This window comes from Balaenoptera physalus (genome assembly GCF_965194825.1).
Source record: "Balaenoptera physalus genome assembly, chromosome: 4".
Lineage (NCBI taxonomy): Eukaryota > Metazoa > Chordata > Mammalia > Artiodactyla > Balaenopteridae > Balaenoptera > Balaenoptera physalus.
This window is the reverse complement of record NC_138891.1, coordinates 72,764,317-72,780,362: the sequence shown is the minus strand read 5'-3', so window position 1 is coordinate 72,780,362 and position 16,046 is coordinate 72,764,317. Positions and strand designations below refer to the sequence as shown.

General features: G+C 47.9%; 1 long non-coding RNA gene across 2 annotated transcripts in view; it reads right to left on the bottom strand.

Moving 5' to 3' along the window:
- Positions 1–8,876: 8,876 nt before the first annotated feature.
- LOC309659222 overlaps positions 8,877–16,046 on the bottom strand; it is a 75,955-nt gene continuing 68,785 nt past the window's right edge. For both annotated transcript variants that reach the window (XR_014262676.1, XR_014262677.1), the window contains exons 4-6: positions 11,948–12,074; positions 10,515–10,553; positions 8,877–10,050 (exon numbers count right to left, since the gene is read on the bottom strand). This is a non-coding gene — a long non-coding RNA (uncharacterized lncRNA). The remainder of the gene's footprint in view (positions 10,051–10,514; positions 10,554–11,947; positions 12,075–16,046) is intronic.

Below are 16,046 nucleotides of genomic sequence, written 5' to 3'. Positions count from 1 at the left end.
TCAAACTCACATCACCTGGAGGCTGTGTTAAACCATGGCTGGAGCCCCAAGTGCTAGAGTTTCTGATTCAGCGGGTCCCAGGTGGGCCCGAGAATTTGCTCCCAGGTCGTGATGCTGCTGCCCCCCCAGGGGACCACATTCTGAGCACGCTGTTCTAGTCTCATCTTTTTATCCCCGGCACACGGGGTATTATTTGGGGACTGTGTGAATATCCTGCTCCTCAAAGACCTCGCGCCCAATGGTTTTAGCATCCATTGACTTGCAGGTGTCGATTATTCTATCAGTGGTTGCAAATGGTGCTTTGCTAATTCTCTAATTCCTTCTGGATTAGAGGAGCTTTCTCTCTCTTTACTTTACCCTTTAGACCACTGGCTCTGTATTTGAATTACCTGGGAGCTTTGAAAAATGATTAGTGCCTGCATATATACAATGGAATATTACTGAGCCATAAAAAGAAATGAAACTGAGTTATTTGTAGTGAGGTGGATGCACCTAGAGTCTGTCATACAGAGTGAAGTAAGTCAGAAAGAGAAAAACAAATACCGTATGCTAACACATATATATGGAATCTAAAAAAAAAAAAAAAGGCTCTGATGAACCTAGGGGCAGGACAGGAATAACATAGCGTGGCACACAAGGCCCCTTCTCCATTGCTAAGCTCCTGCCCCCGTAGCGTAGGAATAACGTCACTCGCTCACTATGTGCAGAGCCAGCGGCGGAGGACACAGACGTAGAGAATGGACTTGAGGACACAGAGAGGGGGAAGGGTAAGCTGGGCTGAAGTGAGAGAGTGGCATGGACATATATACACTCCCAAATGTAAAAAAGATAGCTAGTGGGAAGCAGCCGCATAGCACAGGGAGATCAGCTTGGTGCTTTGTGACCACCTAGAGGGGTGGGATAGGGAGGGTGGGAGGGAGACGCAAGAGGGAGGAGATATGAGGATATATGTATATGTATAGCTGATTCACTGTTATACAGCAGAAACTAACACACCATTGTAAAGCAATTATACTCCAATAAAGATGTTAAAAAAAAAGAAATGATTAGTGCTTGTCCTCCAAATTCTGATTTAATTGGTCTGCTTGGGGCTTAAGCATCAATTTTTTTTAAAGCTCCCAGGTGAGTCTGCTGTGTAGTCAGGGCTGAGAGCCTGCTCTGGGTATTGGAGAGCCATGGAAGAATTTGACGCGGGGGAGCGAAGACCCCGTTGGAGTTTTAGAAGGGGCCCTCCAGGGAGGGCTGGGGGCAGGGAGCCGAGCAGAGTGAGAATGCTGTTGCAAAATCCTGCTGAAACACCATGAAGGGGAAATCAAAGGAATAAAGTTCATGTGCAGAAGCATTTAGATGCTGCAGTCCTGGGAGATGTCTTTGAGGAAGTTGTGGGCTGAAGTTAATAAGAAATGAAGAGACAATCTCTTTCATATAAGTGACTGGGCCCACATGTCTAGCGTTTTTGCATTCCTCAAAACTCACGCTTAAAAACGTCTGGGAAGACAGAGAAGGACCAAGGGTGAGGGTGAGGGTGAGGCGTGCGCCCTCACCACGTTTGCTCTCCAGCCCCTGAGAGCTGAGCAGCCAGCCATCTGCCCCTCTCCTGGAAAGTGGCTTTAAGACACAAGAGGGAAAATGATCCTTTTGGCTTAAGGTTCTCATTAGTTTTAAGATTACTCGTTGTGGTTGGCTTTATGCTGCTATTTATTTAAATCACACGTACAGCTATCAACCATGGTGTGGAGGTGGGAGCCCAGGATTTGCGGGAGGGAGTTACACTGCTCAGCGCCCGGGCAGAGTGTGACGGGCCTGTGGCTGCCGGGGCTGAGCCCATCGCCCCCGGACAGACAGACTCCAGGGCAGCTCAGGAACGCCCATCTGGGTGACGGGGTCTGGCGTGGCGCCTCTCCTTTGCAGAAGGGGCCTTTCCTGGGCATCTGAAACAGTTTCCGATAGCAGGTTTCTTAAAGGACTGCAGCTACAGTCACTGGAAGACTGACCCTGGGTTGTTTCATGGATTCTTCTCCCTAGCTCTGCAAACCCCTCAGGGAAAGGCCTGGCCTAGCGCACTGCTGAGAGGCTGCCATTCCTTCACATGCCCGCAGCCTTCGAGACTGCCCCCCCCAGGGCCCAGTGTATACCACAGGCACTTAGCAGCGTCCTCCAGCCCAGCGTCTCACAGCCACAGCTGACTTCATTCCATCAGGAGGTCACTCCAACTTCTCTCTCATACCCAAGGAGCGTGAGGGGTACCCAGGCACGGCAGTCATGCCCTGGGAGCACCCAGTAGTCAGAGAGCCAAGACCTGGGTCAAGGATTATATGTGACACAAGTGACAGGGCACAGACAGTGCGTCACGAGTATGCGAGGACCGTGGGGGAAGGAAGATGAATGACAACTCCTTGAAGAAAGTAGCATCCGAGGGGTTTCCCCAATGGCGCAGTGGTTAAGAATCCACCTGCCAGTGCAGGGGACACGGGTTTGAGCCCTGGTCTGGGAAGATCCCACGTGCCACAGAGCAACTAAGCCTGTGCGCCACAACTACTGAGCCTGCGCTCTAGAGCCCGCGAGCCACAACTACTGAGCCCGTGTGCCACAACTACTGAAGCCTGCACGCCTAGAGCCCATGCTCCATAACAAAAGAAGCCACCGCATTGAGAAGCTCGCGCACCGCAACAAAGAGCAGCCCCCACTCGCCGCAACTAGAGAAAGCCCATGTGCAGCAACAAAGACCCAACGCAACCATAAATGAATGAATGAATGAATGAAGAAAGTAGTATCCAAGTAGGGTCTTGGGATGCTTAGGACTTCTTGGGGTGGGACAGGGCACACCAGTAGCCAAGAGCAGTACTGTCTCTCCAGGGAAGCCAGTCTCCTACATGAGCCCTTGTCAACAGAAGGTGCCGGAAGAAGGAGTCTGAAGTCCCAGGTTACATCTGTGCATGGTTATGGGAGCCTGTGGCACACAAGGCCCCTTCTCCATTGCTAAGACCAAGAAGTGACTGCAGTCCTGGTTTTGCCACTGCCCTTGCTGTGTGACCTTGGGCAAGTCCTCCCCACCCCACCCCGCCCCCCGCCTCCATGGGCCTCAGCGTCCTCACTTTCTGCTCGGCCCTTCAGGCTGTAGCACTCTGTGGCCCTGGAGTTATTCTTGGGGCCCAGGCTCCCATTCAAAGGGGCAGAACTGGCTTGGGCCCAGTCTGTCACCACTCTCCCCTCCTGTGGCCTGCATTTTGGGTACAGCAGCAGGGAGCACCAGGGGTTTGCAGGCTGGTGAGCAGATGAGGCCGACCACTCTCTCCAGGTTTATCTACTGCAAGCTGCAAGCAGTGGGGGGAGGGACATTGGGACTCTAGCTTTGGTGCTGTGTGACCTTGGGCGAGTCACTTTCCCTTTCTGGGTTTCAGGTTCCTCATCTGTTGAAAGGGGCAATGCCTGCCTCTGTCTTCCAAGAATTGTTGGGCAGATCAAAGTTGCTGGCCTTTGAACCCAGTAAAGAGCCGTTGGTTGAATGTGGGGGGAGAACAGTTATTTTCATCATGAGGTAGAATCCTCAGGTCCCTCCCTCCCCGCAGGAGATTTGCAAATCTGGGGCAGTGTTTTTTCCTCATAGCCGGGTCACCAGATTTCTTTTTCTTGCGCCTCCTTCAGCTGTCCATCCCCTTCAAAAGATGAAATTGCCTGCTACCCAACTCCAGAGGAGTGCTGTGAGGTTCAATGAAGTAATACTTGCAAAAACCATCTGGCTATGAAACCAGCTCCTTTCGTTGCTTTCCCTGGCCTCTGCATGCCCACCTCCCTGCCCCCAGAGAGGGAGCTGGGTGGGATCCTTGCCAGGCCCCCAGCTTCAGAGGCCCCTCCTCCCCACACTTTCCTCTTGTAGCCCCAGCTCCGGGTCCCTGGTACTTTGTCCTGGGTCCTCTGACACCCCAGAGCAGGTCCCTTCATACACTACCAGGCCTTGGCCACCTGGCCCTCTACAGTCCAAAGATTCACCAAAAAGGACCAAGCTCTTTTCTCTCCTTGGAGTTTTTCTCCCTTTCTTGGAGAATGTCAAAGAGAGAAATGGAGTTTAGAAGAAATCAATGTCTTTGGATGGAGGAGAACTTGCTGCATACACAGTAAATCAATTTGGCACAAATTTACAGAGCACCTGCTGTGGGTGGAGCCCTCAGCCCTGGAGGGAATCAGAGTTGAATCAGCCCCCTCTGGGCAACGGAGAAGATCACGGGCAGGAGGGGAGATCAACACAGGCATTAGTAATTCATATTTAAGCTGAAGAGTGTTGCCAAACCAGAAAACCGTTTACCCCTCTGAGCCGCCTCTTCCTTACCTGTGGTATGCTGGCAATAATACCTACCTAGAGGTGATTGTGCAGAAAACAGGAAATGAATTTTTTAAAATGCATGTGAAAGGACTTTGCAAGTAGCAACACACCATCTGGTAGCGTTTCTTGGAGGAGGCTGGATTTGCACCTTGAAAAATGGTGTAATAGTAAGTTTGACTGTTAGTACCAGAGAAATCCAAAATAGCAAATGACTTAAGCAAAATACAAGGCTCTTTCTTTTCACAGAACTAGCCAGAGGTAGGTGGCCTAGTGCTAGTATAGCAGCTCCATGGGGTCAAGAACCCACAGTATCCTTCTGCCTGGTTGCTTTTCTATATATTGCTTCAGTCCCAAGATTACCTCATGATCCAAAATGGCTGCTCCAGTTCCAGCCATTAAATCCACATTCCAGACACCAAGGAGGAAAAGGAGAAAGGTCTATCTCTTCCCTTTAAATAAAAGTCCCTGAAGTGGCACTTACCTGTTGACTAGATCTTAGTCACATGGCCATATCTACTGTAAGAAACTCTGGGAAACGTAGTCTTCCTTCCGAGTGGCCATATTCTCAGCTAAATGTCCCATGGAACAAGGGAGAACAGATTTTGGGACCAACAAGCCTCGGCTGCTACAGGTGGGTGGGCCTCTGTTTGCAGACTTTGTCTTCGGCTCTCATTTCTTTTTGCTTTAAGGAGCCCTCTTTCTGCCCCTCCCATCTGGTATCCAGATGAATGAACCCACAAGAGCTTGGTCGGCTGTCTCTGACTTCTGACTTCCCTGGGAAAGCACAGAAAGTTACCTACACTGTTTCAGCTGCTCCAGAAAGAGCTCTGCCAGGAGCAGAGGGGTGTAGTGAGGGGTTGTCTGCACAACCTCGTTGGCGTGAACCCATTGATCTGAAGATTTGGCCCTGGACAGGAGGGTTCCTCTCTCTGAGGCTTCTCTGAGGCCCCAGGCGGGAAGGCTGACCCAGGAGCTGAAGGAGACGCACCCCTCCTCTCCCCGCGGTGCGGAAGGAGATTCTGTCTCTTGGACCTACCTCCACTTTTCCCACGTGGACAGGGGTGGCCCCGCCAGGCCCTGGGCCCCTCCACCTGAAGAGGAGAAAGCCTGGAGAGGAGCTGGATGAGTTGCAGAGAGAAGCTGTCTGGAGGATTCCATCTCTGCCTGCCTTGGGGCATCCAGGCTTCAGGAACATGGGAGGTCGTGAGAGGCTCTTGGCGTTCATCTCCCCTGCCCGCTGCTGCCTGGCTTCTTACAAAGACCTCCTCACGCAGCTCAGGGCCTTGTCCTGGCCCCGTGCCTGCCTTACCCCTGTCCTTCCACAGCCTTGTGAAAAAGCCTGTCCTACCTTTGTTTATACTGATCCCTGGCCTGGAATGTACTGGCCCCCTGGCTTTCAGGCCAGCCCCTGTCTCCAAGTCCCCCTGTACCCTCTTCCCTTAGTTCCCTGCTTCTACCCCACCTGGTTGTGACCACCCGCACCCCAATCTTGGAATCCCCTTTGCACTCAACACACACGTCTCTGAATGGGACCACTTTTGGTCTCCGGTGTAGGTATTTGGTGCCTGTCCTGAGTTCTGCCCTAGACTGAGACCCTTCATATAGAGGGGCCATTTCTCTGTTTGTCCCCAGTAAGGACCTGGCCCAGAGTTGGTGCTCAGCGATGCATACTGAAGCAACACTGATGGACACAGCCCATCTCCCCACTGCCCACTGGATGATAAGTGTTTGCTCATGGCAACATGGTGGTGGGTCCCTAGAGCTATGAAGACTTCAAGGGTATATGGGTGGATTTAGTAGACTAAACTGCATGCAGCGCAGTTTAGGACACTGTTTGCATGGGACATGCACTCTGAGATCCAAACAGCCTGGTTTCAAATAAGCTCATGGAAACAAGTTGTCTTTAGTGAACTTGAGGACCCACTGCATTTCCCCATACCAGGTCCGGGAGCCCTGTCTGAAGACCAGCCAAGATGGGAAGAACATAAATACTCCTGAAGCGGGAAGAAGCAGATGTGAAACGAAAAGTCCTCCAGCCCCTTGTCCTTGTCCTTTGAAACTATAAGGGCCTGAAACCATCTCCCCATTCCACCCTTCTTGCACAAATGAAACCCTAGAAATTCCACTGTGGCTGGGATTGCAGCTGTCTATTTCACTGTGTCTTAAACACACTTCTCTGAACCCTGAAGGTCAACATTGCAGCACTTCCTGGATCAGAAATGAAATGATCGATCGTTAGCTCCAATTAACCGAGGCCCACCTCTCGGTGTGTGGTGAGGACTGCATCATTCTCCCCTTCCCCTTTTTTAAAATTATTTTATTATTATTATTATTTTTAATAGTAATCTTTTATTTATTTATTTATTTATTTTTATGTATTTATTTTTGGCTGTGTTGGGTCTTCGTTTCTGTATGAGGGCTTTCTCTAGTTGTGGCAAGCGGGGGCCACTCTTCATCGCGGTGCGCGGGCCTCTCACTATCGCGGCCTCTCTTGTTGCGGAGCACAGGCTCCAGACGCGCAGGCTCAGTAGTTGTGGCTCACGGGCCTAGTTGCTCCGCGCCACGTGGGATCTATCCCAGACCAGGGCTCGAACCCGTGTCCCCTGCATTGGCAGGCGGACTCTCAACCACTGTGCCATCAGGGAAGCCCTCCCCTTCCCTTTTAACCTGCATCAATCTCTATGCGATTAACCCCATCTAACTCGTCGTTTACTCTGCCAGGTGTGTCTACTGAACAACTCTGGCTCACCCGATCCTTGTCTCTGCTGATCCTCACTCAGACTTATCTATCCAGCTCTGCTGTTGCTAAAATGCACCAGTTAAACTCAGTTTCAGGGAGAAAAATGTATCCAGGATGGTTTTTATACCCTCCCCTCCCTGTGCTGAAAGAGGTAATTCACGATTGAAAATAACTTATCTGAGGAATTTTCTCTAGGACTAAAATCCTAGACTTTTCTCAGCTATTTGTTTTAGCATCTCAGCTTTTTTACTGATAATATTTTCGATGCCTGAGAACATGTTTGGTGTTTTAGCTTTTTACCGTATCTACTTTGCATACAGAAGGACATACATAAGTGTACAGCTTGATGCATCTTTGCAAACAAGACATACCTGTGTAACCACTCTGTCATTTTTCAAGTCCTGATTTATCCAAATAAGATTCCATCTAGAGGGGAAGCCCCAACTGTGGGCCCAGATCAGAGCCTTTGTTAGACTTACCAGCCCTCACAACAAGCTAAAAGTAGGTTTAACTCTGTCCCTTGTGCAGAAGAGGAAATACAGGCTCCGAGAGTCTGGCCGCCAGGCTGGTCAGAGGGCTGCGGCTCAGACCAGCGACCCCTCTCCTGACCCCCAGCACCAAGTCTGACCTCTTCCTACTCCCCCTGCCCGTCTGGCCCAGCTCACTGTACTGCATGACCTGCTCTCTGGTCTTCCTGGAGCTGATGTGCCCGAAGTGTGGGCCCCAAACAGTGGATGGGTGGACAGATGGATGGATGGACGGATGGACTGACAGGGATGGGAGTGGCAAGGACAGCAAGTCTATACTTTCCTTCCCCTGAGGGTGTCCTTGGAGGGCCTTATGTTGTCCAGCAAGGGACCCCGTAAACTTGTCTTCAGGCATCAGGCAGCACACTGCCCACTTCCTTGCTGAGAAATCCGTCAGTCCATTGGGAGACCAGAGCCCACATATATCGATTCTCAGGTAACAAGTAGCACTTACCAGGCATCTGCTGCATCCCCATCATCTACATTGGGCTGGTCCATCACTCGGACGTTTAACAATGGCACGGCAATACACTGACCAGTGAGAAGGATGCAGCCATAGAGCTGGAGCAGAGTCCTGGAGGCCCTGACAGGCCAGACATCACCCTTTAGCAGCCAGACAGGGGGCTGGGGGCATTGGATGAGGTGCTGGGCATCTAGGGGTGGGGGGCTCTCTGGGGCTCAGGCAGCAACTGTACAGAAGTTTTTCAGTACTTTAACAACTGACCTGGACACACAAGTGCACCCTGACTGACCATCAGCCCTGCTTGGAGACCTCGTGAAGAAAAGATCTATTCTTCGCTCCCAGAGAGCTTGTGACTGAGCTGAGGAGACAGGTGAGAGGTTCACAGCTGGAGAGAATCAGTGCTTCGGTCTCAGCTGGTCAGTCCATTTGCTTGTCCACCCTTGTGTATCACAGCCCCGCTACCTGCCAGGCACTGGCGGATGACTATAAGATGGTCCCTGCCCACAGGAGTGCACCGTTTACAGGAGGAGTGAGGCAGCTACACAGACAACCACAGTTTAATCTCATTTGGGTTGATACGCTGAGTTTGAGATCACTTTAGAGCATCTTCGTGGGAATTACCAAGCTTAGAGCCTACGGAATCACTTTTTCTAATTCCCCGTGTTTCAGATGGGGAGCCTGGGGTCCACGGCAGAGAAGTTACACATTCCAGGGTGGAGGACGAGGGCAGAACCACAACTCCTTGCCCCCTCCCCTGCCCCCTCGGCCCCTCCCCATCTACCACATTTTGGCTGCAATCCTGGAAGCAGTAACTTCAAGGAGGTAGAGAAGCTGCTGAGGGTCACATGCTGACAGCTTGACAAAGGGGCAGGTCACAAAATTATAATAAGCCAACGACAGCAAGAACTCAAAAGCAGGGCTCTCGGGGGCCACCTGTGTAGGGGCACTTGCTCCACACTCCCCAGTGGGCCTGAGGTGGTCCCTGAGCTATCAAATTATGCTCAATTTAAAAAATCAAAGTATAGTTGATTTATAATATTGTATTAGTTTCAGGTGTACAGCAAAGTGCTTCAGTTATATATATATATTTTTTCCAATTTATTTTCCATTACAGGTTATTATAAGATATTGAATATAGTTCCCTGTGTTGTCGTATTACAGCAAGTCCTTGTTGCTTACCTATTTTATGTTTAGTAGTGTGTATCTGTCAGTCCCATACTCCTAATTTATCCCTGCCCCGCCCTCTTTCCCCTTTGGTAACCATAAGTTTGTTTTCTGTCCATGAGTCTGTTTTTGTTTTGTACATAGATTCATTTGTATTATTTTTTAGATTCCACACATAAGTGGTATCATACAATATTTGTCTTTGTCTGACTTCACTGTTTTGTTCAATTTATTTGCTTAAGAGTATAAGGTGAATACAGTGTTTTTCGGATGTTTTATATCTAAATTATAAAAAACATGTTTACGTTTACACTTTGGAATTGTCTTTACTTGTCCACCACCGTCACCTCTGTGGAACCCCTGTTTCCTGGCAGGGTCTGATAGGGGATTTTCTAGGAACTCTGTAGCGCTCTCCTGTGAGAATCACATAGGGAAGCTCACTGTCAGTTCTAAAGGCCCAGTTACAGTATAGACCAATCACTGATTTACCAAAGTGTACAGGATCGCCTTTACTTACTCTGACCTGGGCGCACTTTTGAAGGAAAATGGATTTTGGATGTAAGTGCTCTGTGATGACTCCATATTCCTGGGACATAAGCCGCTCAAGGCCCTTGAAAGCAGAGATTCAGGAACCAGTGGCCAGGTTCACCAAACAGGTAGGGGCCCCTTCCCACCCTGAGGGGTGCCCCACTTGCCAAGGGATCGTGGGGTGCTGGCAACCCCTGGGCCTGCCTCTTTCCGCCACACTTGAGTCACAGGGAAATTCCAGGTTTCTCTAGAGATCATCTCAGCTGCTTGGAATCCTGCCCTTTGACCTGTCTGGGCTGGCGCAGGCCTGGAAGGAAAGGAAAATAAATAAATATAAATCCATCTGGTCACGGGCAAAACATTTATCTTTCAACAGGAAGCTTCCTGAGGAAGAACAGTGGAGGGGTTTGGAGCGAGAGCACTGTGTGAGACTTGGCCTGTCCAGGCCTTTGCTTGTTGGGGTTAGTGCCTGGCGTGCCCCACGGAGCCTCGCTGGGAGTGGCATCGCGGCTGCGCTGAGCGCTAGCGCTGCATGGGTACCCTGGAGCCCCTGCCCTTCCCACCTAGGTCCCTCCAAGGGTGCACCTCCCTCTGAGCCAGCGAGGGCAGCTGATGGGCCCAGTCTGGCTCCCTGCAGCTTCCCAAGCAGAGGAGGAAATGAGTCTTTGCCACTGAAGGCAGTGAGCCAGCCTCCCCACCAGGAGCTGGGTCTTCCTCTGGGCTGTGGAGGAAATGCTGGGGCGAGGGGTAGGGTTGGGAAGCCAAACTCACATGTTCCCTGTCGGGGGTGTCATTGGACCTTCCAGGATCCTAAAAGAGAGAGGATGCTTGTGTCCTTCTGGTAATGGCCTTGGGAATCACTTGCCTGTGACATTTGTCACTTCCCCTTTATAGCTATACATCTCTGTCCTTGTCTGGCTCTGGCCAGAAACCTTGTGTGTCCTTTACATGCTAAAGAACAGTTGGGGTCCCAGAAATCCTTTCCTGAAGCTCAAGGAAATCCAGTGACCTATGGTCAAAAGTCCATTTGCTTATCAGCTGGTGAAGTCATGGTGTCTCTCTCAAGCTCCACCCAGTAGATGATGTCTACTCTGTAAGTCCCAAGGGCACCTTAAAATGACCACATAGAAACTAGCTCCCCACTTGCCCCTTTTACATCTGCTTGTCCTACTCTACTCTATCCTTCCTTCTGCTGGACATCTGAGAACTCAAAGTTATTCCACAGCCCCCAAACCTCTTAACATCTCAAATCAGAATCCAGGTGATTATCTGATGTCCCAAAGATGTCCATTATGACAACCCCTATTTCACTTGATTTGGTTAAATTGATCACTTTTCATTCATTCAATTATTCATTCATTCATTCCAGACACTTCTAAGGTGCTGGGGCCCTCTGCTGGAGCTAGAGTCGCAGAGGTGAGGAGGATTCAGGTTAGGCCTGACGGGAGAGTAGCATAGACAACTACCACCCACACCTGGGCCAGCAAGAGCACTGTGTGCTGGGCTGGAGGGGCAGGCCTCAGTGGGCTCCACGCTTACTCTACACCCACTCACCAAATATCTGGATCGCTCGCAACAGGAAACACAGGCCACAATATAGTGGTCAGTGTAAACAGCAGAGAATCAGAAGATGCGAAAAGGGTATAAACTGGGCTCTGTCTGCATCATTTATTGTTAGAAAATTGTAGTTCATTCATTCAGGAAGCTTGATGGATCGCTAAAGTGGGTCCACCAGGGAGAGTACAGAGAATAGCAGCCCCGTGGTGCTCCCCCATGGAGCAGGCCAGCCCCTGAGCTGGCGCATCACATGTATCAGCACGAGTAATCCTCAGCACGACCCTGCGCAGTAGGTACTCTGCACATTCCCATTTTATAGGTGAAGAAACAGGGTCAGAGGAATTGTGTGGCTGGCCCACAGTCACAGAGCTAGAGCTGGAATTCAAATACAGGTCTGTCTGACTCTAGCGTTTCTGTTCATTATGGCACAGAAAGGATTCCTTGTTTCCACCAGCTTCTTTTTCATCAAGGCAGACCAGGGATTCACGCATTGGCTAAGCTAGCCTTTGAGTGCAGTGACGTATATTTAGCACCTACAAAGCAACATTTGCCATTACATGTTTGCTGGTATTCTGGGAACTGACTGTTGACAATCACCAGCGAGGCTTTATCTCAGGTTATGTTTTGAAATCTCAGCCCATATTTACCTTGCCCACAGAAAGGCTCTGGAAATGGAATGGACTGAAAGTCAGGTGATTGAAGCTGTAATCCTGGACTAGCAGGGGATTAGCAGTGTGACCTTGGAGAAGTCGCTTTTCTCTAGTTTCAATTTCCCTATTTGAAAATGAAAAAGAACACAACAATTCTACTTTAAGACTTGGAGAGAAGTACAGGTGCATCAAGAAGCATGCCCAAGTATGTTCATGGCAGCGCTGCATGTGATTGTGAATACCTGAAAACCACACAGTAACCTCATGTGGTAGCCAACCTCCAAGTTGGCCCTCAATGACCCCGCCTCCTGGTATTGCCCCAGGTGTAGTCCTCTCCCATTGAACCAGGGTTATTATGCATGACCAATAGCCAATAGCACATGGCAGAGTGAGGGCATGCCATTCTTGAACTTAGGCTATAAAAAGACATCAGCCTCCATCTTGGGTTCTCTCCCTCTTTCTCATCACTAAGGAAGCTGCCTTATTGTGAGCAGCCTTATAGAAAGCCCCATGCAGAGAAAGACTGAGTCTTCTTGCCAATACCCATGTAAGTGATGGCTTACACTTTATATGCCAATGTTTTACTCCCGGCCAAGTCTTCAGTTGACTGAAGCCCTGGCCCACAGCTCAACTGCAACCTCATGAGAGACCCTGATCCAGAACCACCAGGATAAGTTGTTCCCAGATTCCTGGCCTCAGAAACTGAGTAGATAATAAACGTGTGTTGTTTTAAAGTGCTAAATTGGGGGGTAATTTGTTACACAGCAATAAATAGCTAATACATGCCATACTATAGAATTTTATGCAACAGTTTGAAAATAGACTAAACTCTGTGTGCTGATATGGAAAGGTTTCTAAGATATGTGTTTTGAGAAAATGATAACCACAGAAAAATACACAGAGCTATATTCCTTTTACATAAAACACCATCACCACCTGCTATATTTTTTTTGTGCATTTACATATGCATGTATTGATACATATGTAGTAAATGAGCCATCATAATATACCAACAAATCAACATCAGTTTACTTCTCAGTAAGGGGGTCAGAGGAAGATGCAAAAGAGGACTTTCATTTTTATTCAATACATTGCAATTTCATTTTAGACTTTCATCATGATAATGTGTTCATGTATTACATACAATTTAAAAAAATCTTCTTTAAACAGAGGGGTTGGACTATATGATCAATGAGGTCTCTTTCAACTCTGGTGTTTTACAGTTCTATTAAAATAGTCACTGAATGCAAATTAAAAGAATGAGATAACACTTATTACCTGTTTGTTGGCAAGCATTAAAAAGTTTGATAAATTAAGTATTGGCAAAGATGTTGGGATAACTGGTACTCTCATACACTGCTTCTGGGAGAATAAAGTGAGAATCAATTGGGAAAGCTGGTCAGGATGGGAATAAGATAATATCAACTAAAACAAAACATGCAGACTCCACACCCTTTGAGGTCTAACACTTCTATTTCTAGATATTCAGTTTTTTACATAGAAACATGCTAGAAACCAGATGGTGTTGTATTTATTGACATAAATGCTATAATGTAAGGAACATTCTGTGACAGACCTAAGGATGCATATGGCAGCAGGGCTTGCAAGAGCAAACACAAAGATATAAGTTAAATGTCCATAAATAAATAAGTTAGTGTATTTTCATACTATGAAATACTATGAAACTATTAAAATGAATGAGCTAGACTTATACATCACAATGTGGATAAATCACTAAGACATATCAAGTGAAAAAACATACTGTAGAATGTTACATATGATACCATTTAAAACCATAAACACGTTTAAAACCATAAGCACACAATACCATCTTGTTTCCTAATGTTTTGATGAAAAATCATAGAAAAAAGTCAGTAAAGATACAAACCAAAGTCATAAGGGTGAGTGTCTGTGTTTCTGGAGAAGGGGAAGTCTCTTTTAATTATCCCTATAACTGAGGGGTAATTCAAAGACCTTTGTCTGAAATGTTCTGATGTGATTAAATAGTTATAAAGCACTAGTAAGCACTATGTAAGAAATGTATTTAAATATTCACGTGTCATTAAAAATTAAGTTATAAATAGTCATTTGCTCATGCTAAGAAGAACTTTGGCTGGATGAATAGGAATTCTGGTATGTTAAGATCAGTATATCTCAACTCTGGCTGGCTGCACATCAGAATCACCTGGAGCTATAGAAAAAATGATACTGGTCCTGGCCACACCCAGGAACTTTGGTGTAATTGGTGAGTGGCTCTGGTCTTGGTGCTCTTCAAAGGCTTCCTAAGTGATTCTAGTGGACAGTCAGGGCTGAGAACCCCTAATTTACAGCAGCAGGCTCTGAAAAATTGTCACAGATGGTAGGACACTGAGGAAACATGATGCGGTCTCCTGGATTGGACACTGGAACAAAAAAAGGACATTAGTAAAATCCAAAAAAACCCTATAATTTAGTTAACAGTGTGTACCAACATTAACCTCTCAGTTTTGATAAATGTATCTATTATGTAAGACATGAAAATGAGGGAAGCTGGGTGAAGGGTGTAGGGAAACTTTCTGTACTATCTCTACAACTTTTCTGTGAATCTAAGACTATTGCAAAATAAAAAAGCACTACATACCTTGGATAATTGTCTTGGTGATATTTTAACTCTTGCCAACTTAAAAAAAATCTTTCGGGGGCAGAGATCGAGATGGTGGAGTAGGATGTGGAGCTCACCTCCCCCAACAAACACATAATAATACATCTACATGTGGAACAATTCTCACAGAAAACCAACTGAAAGCTGGCAGAAGATCTCTTATACAACCAAAGCTGCAAGAAAGATCCCTACATAACCAGGTAGAACGAAAAAAGAAAAAAAAAAAAAAAAAAAAGGAAGGAATTGGAATGGAACCTGTGCCCCTGGGAGGAAGCTGTGAAAGAGGAAAAGTTCCCTTGCCCTGGGAATCCCCTTCACTGGCAGGGAGGTCCACCTGGGCATATACAGTGGTGGAGTCACCTGTACTTTGTTTGAGAGGAGTGTGCAGGTGCTGGCTTGCTAGCAATCAGGGCAAAGAGAGACTGGCAGTAATGGCTGCCATGGTCACCACACCTCCCAGCCCGAAACACATGCCTGCTAGTACGTGCAGTGGCTAGGTACTGAAACTCAGGCTTCAGAGTACAGACCCTGGGAGAAGACTCAGTTTAGCTGTGCAGAGACAGCCTGAAGGGCCTAGAGTGTGGTCCAGGCCACCATTGTTAACATGTGCAAAATGGTACAGGTCTGCCATAGGAGCCCCATTATCAGCACATGCAGGGTGGGACATGGGTCTGCCATAAGATACCCACTGTCACTCTTCTCATAGTGGCATGCAGCTCTGGCCATGGCAGGCTTTGTGAGGGCTCACTCATGGGAGGCAGGGTATTGGAGCCAAGTCTGGAGGCAGGTCCAGGAGCAATGGACTTTGTTGACCCACACAGAGGGTGATGGGCAGTGTAACAGAATCTCATGTCCCTGGTAAACAGCCCTGTGGGAGGAATATGCCGTGATTCATTTCCCAGTGGGAGGGCTCCAGTCCCACCTACCTCACACCACAACTTACAGCCAGATCTGGGGGCTTCTACTCCAACAACTGGGGACCAGACCCTGCCCCTGACAGGGCTGTGACAGCCATAGAGCAAAGAGGAGGATTTGCCCAACAACCAGTGCAGGCACTAATGACCACAACACAAAATACACCTCCTACCAAGGGGACAATGACCAGCACACTCTGAGGAAAGACATAGCTGGCATCCATACCACAAACAGTCCTCACACCAAAAATTTTGGATGCACACAGTCTACACAGGGATGCTCCCACAGAAAAACATCCTTCAAGACCACAGTAGATTTTTCTCCTAAATACATAGAGTCAGAGAAACTTAAGTAAAATGAAAAAGCACAGGAACTACTGCCAATTGAAACAGCAAGAGAAATCCCCTGAAAGAACAAACAATGAAACAGACCTCTCCATTCTATCAGACCCCAGGTCCAAAAAGGAAGTACTAAAGATACTAAAGGAATTAAGAAAGATTATCAAAAGAAATGCAGATCACTGTAACAAGGTACTAGAAA